The sequence below is a fragment of the Bubalus bubalis genome, chromosome 12, assembly GCF_019923935.1.
Source record: "Bubalus bubalis isolate 160015118507 breed Murrah chromosome 12, NDDB_SH_1, whole genome shotgun sequence".
In the NCBI taxonomy this organism is placed as follows: Eukaryota; Metazoa; Chordata; class Mammalia; order Artiodactyla; family Bovidae; genus Bubalus; species Bubalus bubalis.
This window is the reverse complement of record NC_059168.1, coordinates 85,858,788-85,870,275: the sequence shown is the minus strand read 5'-3', so window position 1 is coordinate 85,870,275 and position 11,488 is coordinate 85,858,788. Positions and strand designations below refer to the sequence as shown.

Genomic DNA, 11,488 nt, shown 5'->3' with positions numbered 1-11,488 from the left:
CCCTGTGCCACCAGGGAAGCCCATTTGAGATGGGCAGAGACAGTTGTGAATCCAGGGACTGAATGGAAGACCTTGGCCTTACTTTGCAGCCAGATGCTCATTGGTTTCAATATAAGAAAGATTATGGGAACTTTTACAGCCTTATTGAAGAGTCCCACCCAAAATATCTTTTCTCATCTCATATCTAGAAAGAAGAGTGGTGAAGAATGACAAAGGAAAGAATTTTTAAAATCAAACAATGTGTAAGTTGTTAATATCTGTGTTTATTCTGGCAGTTTGTTCAACAAGTGTTTTCATGAATGCCTCTGAAGCTCTATGACAGTCATGGTGTCCAAAGTAAAGTTCTGGTTCCTGTGTTTACAGTCTAACTGGAAAGGCAGATGTTAAAAAAAAAAGCAACACACAAAGAAACATGTGATTACAAAGTCATTAGGTATATAATGATGTATAAGATCCAGGTGCTGTGGGAGAGAAGAAACACGGAAGGTATCTCAGAGGAGCTGACATTTGCGAAGAAACCTAGGTGATGAGAGGATCCAGATGGGTAGAAGGTGCAGCAAGAAGCACTTGGACTAGCCATGTAGCTCAGCTGAACTCCTGAAATGGAGATAACAATGATGTGTCATCCCAAGTTGTCATGGAGACCATTTAATGTCTATAGGTCACCTGGCCTGGTGCCGGGTGTGTATCCGTGACACTGAACAAATGTTGACTGAATCTGAGCCAAAAGTCCCTCCTAGTCCTCGCATTCCAGGGTTCCGAGTTTCTCTCTGACTTTGACCCCAGGGAGCCCCACCCTTGATGTTAGAGCTTGATGTGGTTTCTGGTTACCTGCACAAGTAGGGAAGAGCCGGGAGCACGACCCTTTAGGGACCCACAGCTGTGACTTCCCTGTGATGCTCTTCAGTGCCTTGAGTCAGCTTCCTCGGCCAGCAGGGAGGGCATGCACTGCTTCTCCCCGGAAAGAATGCTGCCTGCTCTTTCCCACCCACTAATGACAGTGACTACGGTCCTGAACTGGAGACAGTGGATATTTGGAAATCCTTCAGTAGAGCCCACCTTCTCTTTACGGTTACAAAGTGTGTATATGCATTGTCATGTATCAGCTAGACATTATATATGACTTAAGCCAGGCAGGCAGATACCAAACCATGCTAAAGTGAAAGTGAAGTTGCTTAGTTGTGTCCAACTCTTTGTGACCCCATGAACTGTAGAGATTTTCCAGGCAAGAATACTGGAGTGGGTTGCCATTGCCTTCTCCAGGAGATCTTCCCGACCCAAGGATTGAACCTGGGTCTCCCGCATTGTAGGCAGACACTTTATCGTCTGAGCCACCAGGGACGTCAAACCATGCTATGTCACAGACAAAGCAGGCTCTGGGAGGGCAAGTGACATGCTGAGGGTCATGCAGATAACTAGTGGCCCAGGCCTGGGTCTTCTACCACAGGTCCGGTTCTCCCTCCACTGTGGCCCCCTGTGTTTCTGCCCAGAGCAGGCTCCAGGAGAGAACAGGGTGGACGGGTGTGCCCTTGTACTCTGCCCCTTGTTCACTTTCAAGTGCAAACATCTATTGCGTGTTGTTCACTGCCAGGCCCTGCGCTCGGCCCCACGGAGGCATCAGCCTCTTCGACGGTGGTGTTTGAAGGCTCAGGATGGCAGGGGGATGTCCCAGAGGAAGGAGGGGATCTCCCCTCACTGCTGGAGGCTGTTCCTGCATCCCAGTCATTCCTGGTCTGAAGGCAGTGCCAGCCATGCGGTAATGCAGTTAACCTTTGAAACCGAATCTGATCCGCAGCCGTCCTATGGTGTCTGGGCCTCCCTCTGCCAAGGGATCAAGCCTACTGCAGGCTCACCTTCCTCCTTCATGAGCCTGAACTTCCAGAACCAGGGCAGGGTCCCTGGTCTGTCCTCAGACCGGTTGTGGGTGAAGCTTTTCCTCCAGGTTTCCCTGTTCTCATCCGTGAGGTTATTTCTAACTCACCTCCTCCATTCCTGGCTGGGTGCAGAATATCTGTCACCCCATGAAGGCTGCTCCCTAAAATGCCCAGCATCCCACCCAGGAGACTGTTTAAGGGATCCCACATCTCGATCTGGCAGATGGGCCCCAGTGCCAGCCTCTGTAATGGTGGACTTTTGTAAACTTCTAGGCCTATGTTCAAGCCCTGGGTCTTGCAGCCTTTGGCATGCTGTTCTCCATGTTTGGAATGTCCTTCCTCCTCTGGCCAGTCCTCCTCCAGCTTCGACCCCACTTGAGCTGTCCCCTCCTTGACCTAACCTGCGTGTGTACCTTGCACTGACTGCTAGAGCCCTAGAGACTTTAATAATGAACTCATCTGTGTTTAAAAGCCCTTTGGACGGTGCCTCATTCTCCATTGCATAGCCCTGTGCTAGGCACATAGCAGGCCATCACAGTACCTAACGAATGAAGAAGACTCATTTAACCTTCCACACCCTCAGCCATATTTGCACCCAGAACTCCACAGCACCCCCTGGCCTTGCGCTGAGGGGAATCTGCCTGCTGAATCAGATTCAGAGTCTCTGTGGCTTTCACCTTTCCTGGAATTCTACTGTCTACAATCTGTCCTCTCCTTGACACATTTGATGCTTCAGTTCAAGAAAGCTGTGCATTTCTGGATTTCTACTGCTGGCTTCCTGTCTCTCACCCTGCTGGTCAACACCATGATGTGTAAAAGGGTGTTTGGAAGTATTCGTACATTCCATGGGCGTGTGTGTCCAGGTAGGGGTTAGGGGGCAACTGGAGTCCCAGCCTCTGGGAGGTTAACCCATGAGGGTTTGGTGATGGCCACCCATACTCCTTCCTGCCGCTTGAGGATTTCGAAGATGAATTTGTCCTTGCTCTCTAAAAGCTTAATTTGAGGGTCTGGAGATAGAAGAGAGAACTAACACAAAGGGTAATTCAAGAATGAACACAGGGACTTCCCTGGTGGTCTAATGGCTGAGACTCCAAGCTTCCAATGCAGGGACCCAGGTTCAATCCCTGGTCAGGGAACTAAGATCCCACATGTCCACATGCTGCAACTAAAGACGCTCCATACTGCTCTGAGTACCACAACTGAGACCCAGCGCATCCGAATAATAAATAGAAGCAAATATTTTTCTATAATGACCTTGCAATTTGTGAACTAGGACATTGTATTGGCAACAACATTGAAATAAGTCAGCTACCTTATATATTGGAGAGTAGAAGCTTCTGGGACTGAGCTGTGAAACCAGACCTGGCCAAGGAATGACCTAATTCCTTACAAAGATGCCGCTTTGTGGGGGCCTCATCTAAAGAGTAGGAGAAGGCAATGGCACCCCACTCCAGTACTCTTGCCTGGAAAATCCCATGGATGGAGGAGCCTGGTAGGCTGTAGTCCATGGGGTCGCTGGGAGTCGGACACGACTGGGCGACTTAGCAGCAGCAGCAGCAGCATCTAAAGAGTGCCCGTGTGCCTCCCTCCCAGTCCAGACCCTCTTGAGTTCTCTTCCTCCCTAAGACCCGCACACAGCAGACCCCGAAGGGACAGGGCCCCCAGCAACGCTGAGAACACCTGTGTCTAATTCAGTCTGTGACTCAGAAATCCCATTCCTGAAATAGGCAACCCCGGCACACACAACCGTGTGTCCGCCTCTGCGACCTCTTAACAACAAACCCGAACTTCCGACCCTGTTTTCTGTGATTGGAAGGAAGCAAAGCAGTGGCCCCAGGAGCAGCTGTTCCCAGCCTGAACCTCACACCTAAATGATGTCAGTCGGTACAAATCAACACGCCAATTATTAGGTGAGAAACAAGCCGAAGAAATACAGCTCATTAGGATCGAGAGTGTCTGAGGGCCATGTGTGTGTTTAGTTTGTCCGTATTCTGGAAAATTTTTATTTGCCGAGGTTTCGCCTTTACTTTCTCAAACCAAAAGAGGTCATGACCTTGAGCTTCCAGTCAGCCAGGAGGACTTGACAACCGCCCAGCCAGGGGTGGACCTGCCTGGAGGGATCTCCTTTTTACAACTGGGTTTCACCAGGGCAGGCCTCAGTAGCCGTGGAGCCAAAAAAATTCTCCTTTCCTGTTGAGTAGTAAGTCTAGAGTTAGAGGCAGACTTTATCCATTCACACTTTCATTTACGTAAAAATAAAGACAAGCCTTCACCTGAGACTGCCACAACATTGTTAATCTGCTATACCCCAATACAAAATGATTTTGGTGTTAAGAAAATAATTAAAATTTTAAAAATAAATAAAGACAAACTTTATTCAGTTTATTCTGTATCTCGAATCACTAGTTTTTACACCAACGAGACTCAGTTTTGCAGGACTTTATTCTTGATGTACTTGGATAAGGACTCCGTGAACGAGTTTGTTTAAAAATAATCCCAGCCATTCCCCTCCGCTACAATCTCAGGACAACACGCAATGGCAAAACTCCACTGTCTCACAGGAGAGGAAACGTGACCCGGGGGGAGGCAGACGGGCCTGGAGCCCCCTGCCCTTGCTCTTGGGGTCCCCCTGGGAGACTGGGGGAGAGGGCTCCTCCCGCAGCTCCGGCCTCTCCCATGAAGTGCTTCCTGCCGCAGACACAGCGCAGCACTCACAGAGGTCTCTCTGTGGCATTTCTGGAATGTCCTTCTTCCCCAGTTCTGCTGGGCTTTTTTTTCTTCGCATGAAGGCAGGGGAATAAAGAGGCCTATTTATGCTGGGCTGGGCTTCTGCATGGAGCGCATCTCCGTGCGGGACTGCTTGATGGTTAGTGTTTCAGAGACGACCTGGGCATGGCCTGGAGCCTCTCCAAGGGAGTGGACGTGGTGGGGTTGGCACCACCCGCCTTTGACTCTGGCGGGGCTGGGTGCTGCCTCCCAGCCAGGAGCGTGTGAAGGGCTCACGGGGGCTCTTCTGCGAGGGACTCCCCACTCCTCACCCCCACGCTCAGGGCCACTGAGATGCTCACAGCTGGTTCTGGGAGGGTCAGTTCCAGGCTGGCCATGGCGACTTGCCTCCACCAGCCCCTTAGACTTGACCGAGTCCTAGAGTGTGAGACTCATGTTCTCACAAAAATTCAGAGAGGGGGGTGTTACATTCCATATTTTAAAACCGAGCACTAGGTGCAACGTATCCTTTCTGTATAATGTCACAGGCTGTTTGGACAGCCTTTGGGGGTGCCTGCGTCCATGGGGTCGCTAGGAGTCATACACGACTGAGCGACTTCAGTTTCACTTTCCACTTTCATTCATTGGAGAAGGAAATGGCAACCCACTCCAGTGTTCTTGCCTGGAGAATCCCAGGGATGGGGGAGCCTGGTGGGCTGCCGAATATGGGGTCGCACAGAGTTGGACACGACTGAAGTGACTTAGCAGCAGCAGCAGCAGCCTCGCCAACAAAACCCCTTTACTCTGAGAACTCACCCTGCCCCACAGCAAGCTCACGGAATAACCGTGCCTCACACAAGCTTCAGTTAACTGGATTAGAGACAGACCAATGACCCAAGTTGGGCCAGAAGAATATTCTAAGTTTTGAACCTTGACTCAGAAATGCTGCCCAGCCTCTGCTGGGCCTTTGAAAGGGAGCCCCGACAACATCAGGCCTGAGGCAACTGTGAGGCCGAATGCAAAAATGATAAGATACTTGTCACAGAGCACATGATGGAACTGTCCCCCGGTCACCTCCTGCACCTGAAGGACAGTTCCGACAGCTTCCTTGTTTCCGATTCCAGTCGCTCTTGAGACCCTTTGGTTCTCTGAAAGATCCTTCTATCTTCTTGTAACAGAATGTTCTATTAGGGCTTAAATTTATGTAACATATGATCTATTTGAACTGCGAAATAATTTTTTTTTTAATGGAAAATCCTCCCAGCTGCTATCTGGAGAGACAAAGACAAGAGGGCAGGGCAGGGCAGGTCCTGAGTGGCCTCGCTTAGACGGTGAACCACAGCAGAACTCTAACTTGGCAAAGCCAAACCACCAGCTAGTCTGCAGGGCACCTACAGGGGCGAGACTATTCCAAGAGTGACCCGGGAAACTGAGGTGGGGAGCAGGGCCCTTTCCACCTGGTATTTGATGAAAAGGAGGGCTCCTGGGTAGACTAGCATGACCCAACCGAAACCAATGTCAGAGGAGAGCATCAAAGGGCCCTCTGACCTGCGAGGCTGACTTCTACCCCAGGCTTCCCCAGTAGATGCTCAGTAATATTTACTTAGTAATATTAATATGTATGATTATTGCCCATGCTTTGGGACTTCCCTAATAGCTCAGCAGGCAATGAATCTGCCTGCAGTGCAGGAGACACAGGTTCAATCCCTGGGTCCGGAAGATCCCTTAGAGAAGGAAATGGCCACCCACTCCAGTATTCTTGCCTGGAAAATTCTATGGACAGGGGAGCCTGAAGGCCTATAGTCCATAGGGTTGCAAAGAGTCAGACACGACTGAGTGACTTTTTTCACTTTTTGAATTATTAAGAAAGGAATATTTAAGAAGATGAGAAAGCTTCATAAGGTAGGAACCTGGGTCTGCTGAAAGCCAAACTCACTCTCCGGTTATGAAGATCCAGGCTACCCACTTTTCTGGAGAACGGTACGTCCCCCTCCTCTGCTGCTGGGCCACAGATACGGGTGACTCCTTTAACCGCGCTCCATGTATGAAGCCACCCAAAAAGGGCTTCTGCAGGCTTGGGCTTCAGCTCAGGGGTGGGGCATTTGATGTGTCACGTGTGGACATGCTCCCCACCCCACAACACTTTTACTATTAGTTTGCCTTTTAAGCAGACAGAATCCATCAAAGATTAGCACTCTGCTGGAGTTTCTGGGTCGAGTGATAAAGCACAAGTATTTCCCTTTCTGAGAATCTCTGAACTCTCTGTAATATTTCTACGGCTGTCACTCTTCTATTGACAAAAATAAACCCAGGCTTAACTAAGCTTCTCTTCCTCCCTTTACTTTTCTAAGACTTGGGGTGTCCAAAATAACTGTGTTTATTACAGCAGCACATGGAGACATTGTCTGCTGTGATAAAAAGTCCCTTCCTCCAAGTGGTCAGCGTTCTGAGGAGGGAGAAGGCGGGTGGGGCCTGTGTTTCCTAGGCGTGGGTGCTGTACCGTCCCAGGCTAGCTCCTCCGCCGCAAAAGGGGGAATGAGAACAGCTTTTAACATCAGTCAGATTGAGTCTCTGTGTCTTAGTGCGTCTGGGCTGCAAAAACAAAAATATCATAGGCTGAGAGATTTAAACAACAAACATTTATTTGTTATGGTTCTGAAAGCTGAGGAGTCTGAGATCAAGGCACTGGCATATTTGCTTCCTGGTTTTTAGAAGAAGCCTACCTTTTATTTTTCTTTTTTTGTGGACACGAGTTTGAGCAAGCTCTGGGACACGGTGAGGGACAGGGAGGCCTGGCATGCTGAGGTCCATGGGGTTGCAAAGAGTCAGAAGCAACTGAACAACTGAATAACAACGATTTATTATTCATTGCATCTTCGTTGCTGCAAGGGCTTTTCTCTCGCTGTGGCACTTGGGGGCTACCCTTCACTGTGATGAATGGGCTTCTCACTGTGGTGGCTTCTCTTATTGCAGAGCACAGGCTTTAGGCACTCGGGCTTTAGCAGTTGCAGCATGTGGGCTCTGTCATTGTGGCATGCAGGCTAAGTTGCTTCCTGGCACATGGGATCTTCCCAGACCAAGGATGGAACCTGTGTCCCCTGCATTGGTGGGCAGATTCTTATTCACTGCCCCACCCAGAAAGTCCAGAAAGCTAACATCTTGCTGTGTCCTGACCTTGCAGAAGGGTGAGAGAGCTGTCTGGGGTCTCTGAATTAGGCACTAATCCCATTCCTGGGAGTTCCACCCTCATGACGTCATCACCTCCCAAAGGCTACACCTCCAAGTACCAGCACACTGGGAGCTGGGTTTTTAACATATGCATTTTTCGGGGGGCGGGGGGCCGGGAGGTGACACAAACTTCAGTCTATAGCCCCCTCCCCTTAATTAAAGTGAAGTTGCTCAGTCGTGTCCAACTTTTTGCGACCCCATGGACCGTAGCCTACCAGGCTTCTCCATCCATGGGATTTTCCAGGCAAGAATACTGGAGTGGCTTGCCATTTCCTTCTCCACTCCCCCTAATTAAGCCACTCATTAACAGCACAACCCTGGACAAGTTATTTTATCTTTCTGAGTCCCAGATTTCTAACTTTAATTGGTTGAAATGGGGTACAAATGAGATACTATATCAAAGGTGCTTGGCTCAGATCAGACTTCTATAAATGATCATCCATTTTTATTAGGCTCCTTACCCAGGCAGGGAAGGATGTGGTTCTTGCCTGCTTTTGTGGCCGGTTCCCTCTCACCCACAGGTGCCTGTTGTACTGTCTCTCCTCTCTGAGCCTGGGCAGAAAGGCCAGAGAGGCAGGTCACCCATCCCACATCCTGCCCTGTGCCTCCTTCCAGGGCTGGGCTCATCAAGTCACTCGGCCTTTTGTCCCATAAATGTGCAATGGGTGTGTACTGTGCCCGAGAGACTGACCTGGCCCACAGGGAATATACAGAAGAGTAAGACAGGGTCCCTGCCCTCGAGTACACAGATCTTCTCAGGACATGTGTGACCCTGACACAGCTGTGCACAAGGTAAGCACAAAATGCCGTGTGCTGGAGGCAAAGAGGCTGGACATCCAGCAGGAGCTTCTGGAAAGGTTCCATGGGAGGAAAGCTCCCCAAAGGCTGTGAGGTTACCTCACTCTCCACCGGGTTGCAAACATTTATAGCTTTTTAAACAGCGCCAAGGGATCTCGTGAAGCTGGGCCTGGGAGGCGGAGGGAAAAAGGATATTCTGGGCAGGAGGAACTCCATCTTGAAGGCCGAGAGGTGTCCCAAGGCTACGAGCATCACAGGAGTGGACAGTAACCCAGTGCAGCAAGAGTAACAATGAAGGGTTTAGTGGGAAGACCTCGCGGTGAAATGGGAAAGAGGCATTCACACCGGGCCTTGAGGTCTTGGCTCCTCTCCAGACACGTGTGGGCAGTCCAGCTGGTCAGGGGCTGTTAGAACAAGGGCTCACAGACTTGTGAATTTTACACATCACAAAAAATTATTTTTAAAAAATGGAGGAGGAGGGAACTGATGTGGGGTTAACAACATTTCATTTTGCCCTAAAAGAGCAAGTAAACAATTTCCAGGGCCACCATTTCATAAAATAAAAGGCATTTTTAAATTTTTGATTTTTTTTTGGCTGTGCTGGGTCTTTGTTGCTGCACAGGCTTTTCTTTTGTTGCAGCAAGCAGGGGCTTCTCATTGCAGTCGCTTCTCTTGTTGCAGAGCACAGGCTCTAGGGTGTGTGGGTTGTGGGAGTTGCAGCATAAAGGCTCAGTTGTGGCTCCCGGGCTCTAGAGCACAGGCTCAATAGTTATGGCACAGGGGCTTAGCTCCCCGCAGCTTGTGGGATCTTCCCCGACCAGGGATTGAACCTGTACCTCCTGCATTGGCAGGTGGCTTCTCTACCACTGAGCCACCAGGGAAGCCAAATAAAAGATATTTTAAAAACAAAAAAAGAGAAAGAAATGAATGAGTTTAGCTTCTTGAAGAACTCGCTGCATCATCCTTATTGTTCTTATTGAGCTTTAGATTGAAAAAAAAATTTATGCCCTACCCTTGCTCCTAAGACTAGTAGTTGGGAAGCAGGGATTAGAAAATAAATTGTCAAATTGTCAGGGGAGGCATGAAATTTAAATTCCTTTAAAGCTCAGCCATATCTTGGGTGGGGAAGACCACCTTTGTGCTCGTTTGGTTCAGTTCTGACAACCGCAAGCTCTGCACTTCCGGTCAGATTCAAAGGCGCTTCCCAGGATTAATGATGCAAAGTGACACACTTAGGAATAAACTCTATCAGGGGAACAGGGGGACTGGTCATCTGAGAGAAGCTCAGTGACATTGTGGGGACCTTGACCTCCCCATTTGTGTGCATGATACCACATGCTCTCTAAGCAGTCTCCTGGCGCTGACACCAACAATCCTAACACCAGCAGTCCTAAACGCTGATGGGGGCTTCTCTGGTGGCTCAGCGGGAAACAATCTGCCTGCCAATGCAGGTGATGTGGGTTCCATCCCTGGGTCAAGAAGATCCCTTGAAGGAGGAAATGGCAACCTACTTCAGTATTCTTGCCTGGGAAATCCCCCAGGCAGAGGAGTCTGGCGGGCTACAGTCCATGGGGTCACAAGGCGTCGGACAAGACTTAGCAACTAAACGACAATAATAAAAAAGCTGATTACTATAAGGAGGTCTGGAGTTTGGGCCTAAATTTTCTGGCAGCTAAAATGAAGGGAGGATGTTATGAGTTACACAGTTTTCTTTTTCTGACAAAAGAATGCATACAAATTGATTTGCAAGAGCCCAATGTTTTCCTGGAATGAAGCTCCTGCTAAAACTTCCTCTGAGTGTCCCTGTGAAAGAGACACTGGGCTTTGGAATGGACCATGGCTTCCACCATGGTCACACAAGACTCATGGATGCTGTTCAAACAGATGATGCTCACAGGCCATTTCCAAGAAGGCAGAGGTCACAGGGAGCATCATAATTCAAGGAAGGTACTTCTGCCTTTGATGTACCTGTGGTCTTAGAAGTACAGGAAGAACCAGATGAAAACGTTGCCTTGTCTGTACATTCCAGAACCACAGCAGAGCCCTCAGCGTGGCTCTACTGCAAGGACCCATCAAGGTTCTGGCCACGTCCCATTCTTGACCCGAGTGATGGATATTGCCTAAGCCATACATTTATCTTGTGCCCTTTTATGTGTGTGTAACACAGTAAAAATTAAAAAAAAAAAACATTGATGCACTTTTTTTAAATGTACAGTTAAACTCACGGTTAATTTGAGATGGTTTAGTTTGCATTTGATTCATTTTTTAGCTTAGTGTTTTAAAAATAAATATTTTTCTACTCAGCAAACATATTTTCAGGAAAGTCTCTTTTGTATATAAGGAGGCCCCAGACCATACTCAACAGGGTCTGTTATGCACAAGACAGCTATGGGTCTGTCATTGTATCATTTAAACTTCTCAAATGTGTTTATTTACACAAAATAACTCATGAAAAAAATGACTGATGTTCCTTCAGAACCCACTGGGGACATCTGTTCTTGGGTGAATGAACAGAAAAGCAGTTGATCATTAGTCTTTGAAAAGAGTGTGGTACTTTGTGGTATGCATAGCGCATATTGGCTATTCATGATTAAAAAGCATTGAAATTTCTGCAATAAAATAATGTGATTATACATTTGGTTGAAAAACGTTACTCAGTCATGTCCGATTCTTTGTGACCCCATGGACTGTAGCCCACCAGGGTTCTCTGTCCAGGAATTCTCCAGGCAAGAATACTGGAGTAGGTAGACACTTTGGTAACCCTTCCTAAAATTATTTGACCAGGTAACCCTTAGGTGATATAGAATATATATTTAAAACCTCATGGAATTAGTATCTTGTGGAACACACTTTGAAAAGCACTGTATTAATTCATTCTTCTA

General features: G+C 48.4%; 1 long non-coding RNA gene across 1 annotated transcript in view; it reads right to left on the bottom strand.

Annotated features, from left to right (window-relative positions):
- Window positions 1-243: 243 nt before the first annotated feature.
- The window catches only part of LOC112578119, a 48,863-nt gene continuing 37,618 nt past the window's right edge, over window positions 244-11,488 (bottom strand). The window contains exon 3 of the long non-coding RNA XR_003102387.3: window positions 244-597. This is a non-coding gene — a long non-coding RNA (uncharacterized LOC112578119). The remainder of the gene's footprint in view (window positions 598-11,488) is intronic.